The 4,929-nt window shown below is 38.1% G+C and overlaps 1 long non-coding RNA gene across 3 annotated transcripts in view; it reads left to right on the top strand.

Annotated features, from left to right (window-relative positions):
- Positions 1 to 4,929, top strand: part of LOC107714963 (uncharacterized) — a 39,505-nt gene that overhangs the window by 28,263 nt on the left and 6,313 nt on the right. For 2 of the 3 annotated variants that reach the window (XR_001637046.1, XR_001637045.1), the window contains 2 exons: positions 3,896 to 3,938; positions 4,036 to 4,265. The exons of the other annotated variant lie outside the window; for it this stretch is intronic. This is a non-coding gene — a long non-coding RNA (uncharacterized LOC107714963). Of the gene's footprint in view, positions 1 to 3,895; positions 3,939 to 4,035; positions 4,266 to 4,929 lie in introns of those variants that run through there. 3 annotated transcript variants of the gene reach the window in all.

Genomic DNA, 4,929 nt, shown 5'->3' with positions numbered 1-4,929 from the left:
TATATATATATATAAATAAAATGAATTGTATAGTATAATAATCCTTATTTTTCTTTTAGCTGACAGGAAGCGATGGGAGGGAGGGAACAGGTGTGACAGGAGCCTATAAATTCCTAATGCAATAAATTGCATTTACCACTAAGTTGCTTGCGGGATGGCACCGCCAGTCTCCCCAAGACATATTGCATAGATTTACAGAGACATGGTGGCTGAATGCAACCGTGGGCCAATCTCCTAGACCGAATGCATGGTTTCTCTTTCTGCGTGGAGAGTATGTGTCTGTCAGGCCTGTCACATTGGCCCTGCAGCTGTGTGACTCACTGCTCTCCCCAGAACCTCTCATGAGACCTCCACATGTCAGAACAGTCAATAAAGCCAGCGCAGCAGTGCCACAAGCCTCCAGGGCTGCCCATGGTGGAGTCATTAATGGACCTGCATGGTAACATGGATAGGTGAGAGCTGGTCAGGTATCTGGTCGTACATTCATACAAGCCTCCTATGAGAATTATATAGGGCCCAGTACAAGTACTTGAGGAACTCACATTGCCAACCTTGAGGATGATGAGTTTTTAACCCACAATTCATTGCTCAGTCAGGTCCCGCACTACAGATAGGCTTTGGTCTGCTATACCGCCACGGCCCATGAATGAATAGTGTACTTCAAAGACTTTTTCTTTCTCTTTACATTTCATCTTTTGTTTGGATCACTTTTGACTATTTAGCTGTCGGCAATAGTGTTGCAATGGCGATCTTTGGACGTGAAATAAGACAAAGTCACATTGCCACAAGCGCATCGGTGGAGATAAAAATAAAGGGCTGTGGAGGGTGGGCATAGAGAGGGAGACGGATGGGAACAGACAGAATAAAAAATGTCCATTTGATTCCCTGTCAAAGACAAGGGTTCCTTCATCCTTTTTTAGTATTCTGAAGCAATGCATAGAGTTCGTGTTCACTGGGATCTGATTTTGGTCTATCCATCAGTACCTCTGATGATTCTACCTTGACGTATAGCAGAGATGGAAGCTCAGAACACAAGAATTTACTTGAGAGTTGATTTGGACTCCAAATTCAAGACATAACAACAACAAACTCTGAACAACAAAGCCATGTAAATTAGTGACAAGTCTTTTCTTCTGTATTGTGGCGTACATCTAAATGTAACAAAGTAGGGTGGTGACTTGGTTCTATGCATTGGTTGTTGATTGATTAGTGTGAGCTTGGAGTGGTGGAGGTTAAGCAGGCTAAATGATTGGATGTGTCCTGCATAGGTGACCAGAGAGACATCTATCATTTTCACTGGAAGGTCTAATTATTACATTTTTGTTAAACATTGAGGTCAAAAAAAAAAAAAAAAACCCTGAAAAATGAAATATACACAGATACATTGTTTACAATAAGATCTGTAATATGTATTTAGAAAATAGATTTGATTTAATTTAATTTTTCAGGGAAAATCCAGATTTAGTCAGTGGCTAATTTGAATGAAGGCCAAAGAACAACATACTGTATTAGATCTATTTATTTTTGTTTGTTTGTTTGTTGCTACTGATGCTACTATACCTTAAGTATGCAAAAATATGCTGAAAAGTGCCATTATTACATATTATCTTACTTGGTGGCCCAGGTTTCTGATCAATTAATAAGTGTCATTGTTTAACATGTTTTTTTTTTACCACTTCGGAAAGTTACATAAGTTGTTTCTGCAGCTCAGCTTGTCAGCATACTTTGGGTTTTTTAAGTTACAATACTTATCAAAGTACAAGCTGCTCTATCAAAAATATCAAGAAAAATTTGATTCCTCATATGCTGACTTTAACATTTAGGCATTTATTGTCTGCTGTGGCAACATCGGCATCACTTTTATTGGATGCTGCACACTGGAGGTGGTTGAGGAGATCCCCCCTCATATGATTGTAAAGTGCTTTGGGTGTACAGCAATACACAATAAAGCGCTCTATAAATAATTGCTTTATTTATTTATTACATCCCCTTGTCACTTTACCACAACTCAAAGTTAAAAAAGAACTGTCAAAACTTCCATTGCGCAAAGGGTTGTGGGAAAAATGCTTCTATAAAGCATGCAGGGATGCCCACACCAGCAGTCATCTAGAAGCAGTTTGACACTACATTTCAATACTATTTTTGATGCAATGATGATTTGGATTAGTTATTCTAATCTTACACACTATTTTGGATTTACAGTATGTGAACGGAAGGCCTTGGTAGTCATGTATTTTGGCCATGTGTATGGGGGGTCTCAGAGGCCCCTGTGTCAGTCTGAGCACTCACACCTGTCTGAGTTTTAGAGATGTAGTCTGGGGTGCCCACATGTAGTGTGCATGGCCACAGAACAAGTGTGCCAGTACAGACCAGTCAGCCGTGAGTGGGTTGAGAGCTGCTGCAGAGGGCCAGGTGTGAAGGACAGCCTGTGAGAGCCCAGCAGAACCAGAGATGAGCTCAGAGGTGCAGAAAGAGAAGTCACAGGCTCTATTCATCTGCACAGAAGCTGAAAAGATGTTTGTGTTGGAAAATTGGAAATTCTGTCATTTATTCATCCTCATGTCAGATCAGACCTGCATGTCTTTCTTTCACAGAAAAATAAGTTATTTGAAAATGTTTCATCGCTCTCAGTTCTCAAAAATTGCATCATGTTTCAGCTGAGTATTTGGCATCATTGACATCAAACCTGGTGCTTTGCGAAGTTCAGATATGCACTTTTGGAAATTTAATTTGAGACCCTTTTAATATTAATGTAAAAGCTCTTTATTGTTCTGCTTAAACATTGTTCTTTTTAGAAGTGGCAGTGCCGCCTTCTCACTCTCATTTCTTTAACCGTTTTGACTGTAAATACCACCTTTCTGGACATTATATGCCTGGGAGCTGATGAAGGGCTTCCATGACAGGTTTATTTGAATAGTGTCAGCAGCTTATGCATTAGGACAAAATCATGAGAAATGACTGAAAGAGGTGTGAGTGGTTGATGGTTACCTTGCAAGTCAACTAATGGAGGCTTGGGGAAAGAAACTAATTTTCAAAAGCTGTAAGAGCAGAAAAAATAACTTTTGTGTTCGGATTGATGTCTATTGACAGAGTTTCTATGAAATCAAGTCTATAGTTCATTCTCTGACTTCAGAGTTTCTCATCTAACAAATTAAGTTACTGAGGCTTGAGTGGAGCTGCACTACCTTTCAAAAGTTTGAGGCTGGTCATTTCTTTTTAAATCTCTTTATTACAATTATTACATTTTAAAATAACTATTTTCTGTTTTATTTTTTTAAATATAATTTATTCATGTGATGGCAAAGCTGAATTTTCAGCATCATTACTCTGGTCTTCAGTGTCACATGAACCCTTAGAAATCTTTCTAATTTCTGCTAATTTCTTATCAATGTTGAAAACAGTTGTGCTGCTTAATATTTTATGGAAACCGTGATACAGTATTGTGAATAGATTAGATTTTCTGGTAACACTTTATTTTAAGGTGTCCTTGTTACACAGGTTACATGTATTTACTATTATAATAACAATATACATTATGCATAATTACATGCAAGTAACCTAAGCCAATCCCTAATCCTAACCATTTAGTAAATAAATGTAGTTAATTAATATTACTCAGTACTTAAATGTATAATTACAGTGTAACATGGACACCTTAAAATAAAGTGTAACCGATTTTCCTTTTGGGTGATCCTTTTAAATGAAGTTTGTCATCATTTTCTGAGCCTTACGTTGCCTAAAATGGGACATAAATATAAATATATGTAATATAGTGCATGAGCTGTAAAACCCATTTTATGATATTTTTATGGTGCTTTTTTGTACTTTTTGCAGCTTGACAGCATCCATGTTCACATACGGAAAATAACAATGTAAATGTCCTAACTTCTCCTAGATTCGAGGAAGAAAGGAAGTCTCAAGTTTGGGATGACATAAGCGTGAGTAAATGATGACAGAAAAGCAAAGCCATAAGCTATATTCCATCTTCTTTTCAAGCACTGTGCACAAATGTAAAAACTCATCTGGTATCAGCAGGTCCTTTGGACACGGTCTCCCTATGGCAGCCATGTGTATAAAAGATGGTATTTCCACTTCCTCCTCCCGTCTACTCAGCATCCTGTTCATTCTTTTCTCTCTCTGTGAATCTGTCTGTCTCTACTCAGCTAAGCTGTTTTCACTCAAATGATTGCTTTGTAGTGAAAATTCAAAAAGCAGCCATCTGATTATTAATTAGCATGGTAAGGGATTTGTTAAGCACATTAAAGCCGCCATTACATATCACCTTAGTCGTCCTTCTCTCTTCTTTCGCTCTCTATCTGTGTGTTTTTCTCTATTTTTGACATACAGACTGAGGGTGGCAGGCATCAAAGGGCAGGAAGAGAAGAGAACCCACACCCACTGAGCTAACATTTAAACTCCATCTAATCCCACCAGGAACCAAAGGCACCGCGCTGAACGTCAGATTAAACCCAGAAATATGTATGAAAAAATCTGCTTTCTCCTGCTTTCAAAGGGGTTCAAAGGGACAATGAAACTTCATCAAAGTGCCACGTCCTTCTTTTGCCCTTACGTTTACCAGCTTGGCAGAACATGAATGCAGTGTCCTTCAGATTTGAGTTTTATAGCATCAAATGACAGGTGCAAATCTATCTACAGTGTCTGTCTATCTTTACTCAGCTCATGCATAAGTGCTGTGCTGACAGGTGAGCTTCTGTACATAAACGTCCTGTATCACAACCTACTTGATGTTTGATGTACGAATTTAACTGCATTTGAACAAAATATCAAATCGAGTGGGAACTGCAAAAAAACATTTCTATTTTTTTTATTTCACTTTAGAGGCTGTTCGCACAAAATTAGTTTTTTATTAGTTTATGTAAAAATGTGTAAAATGGGTGGTGATATGACATTTCTTATGATGGTCAAATT

This window comes from Sinocyclocheilus rhinocerous, unplaced genomic scaffold, assembly GCF_001515625.1.
Source record: "Sinocyclocheilus rhinocerous isolate Xijiao unplaced genomic scaffold, SAMN03320098_v1.1 scaffold28, whole genome shotgun sequence".
In the NCBI taxonomy this organism is placed as follows: Eukaryota; Metazoa; Chordata; class Actinopteri; order Cypriniformes; family Cyprinidae; genus Sinocyclocheilus; species Sinocyclocheilus rhinocerous.
This window is presented reverse-complemented; position numbering and strand designations above follow the sequence as displayed.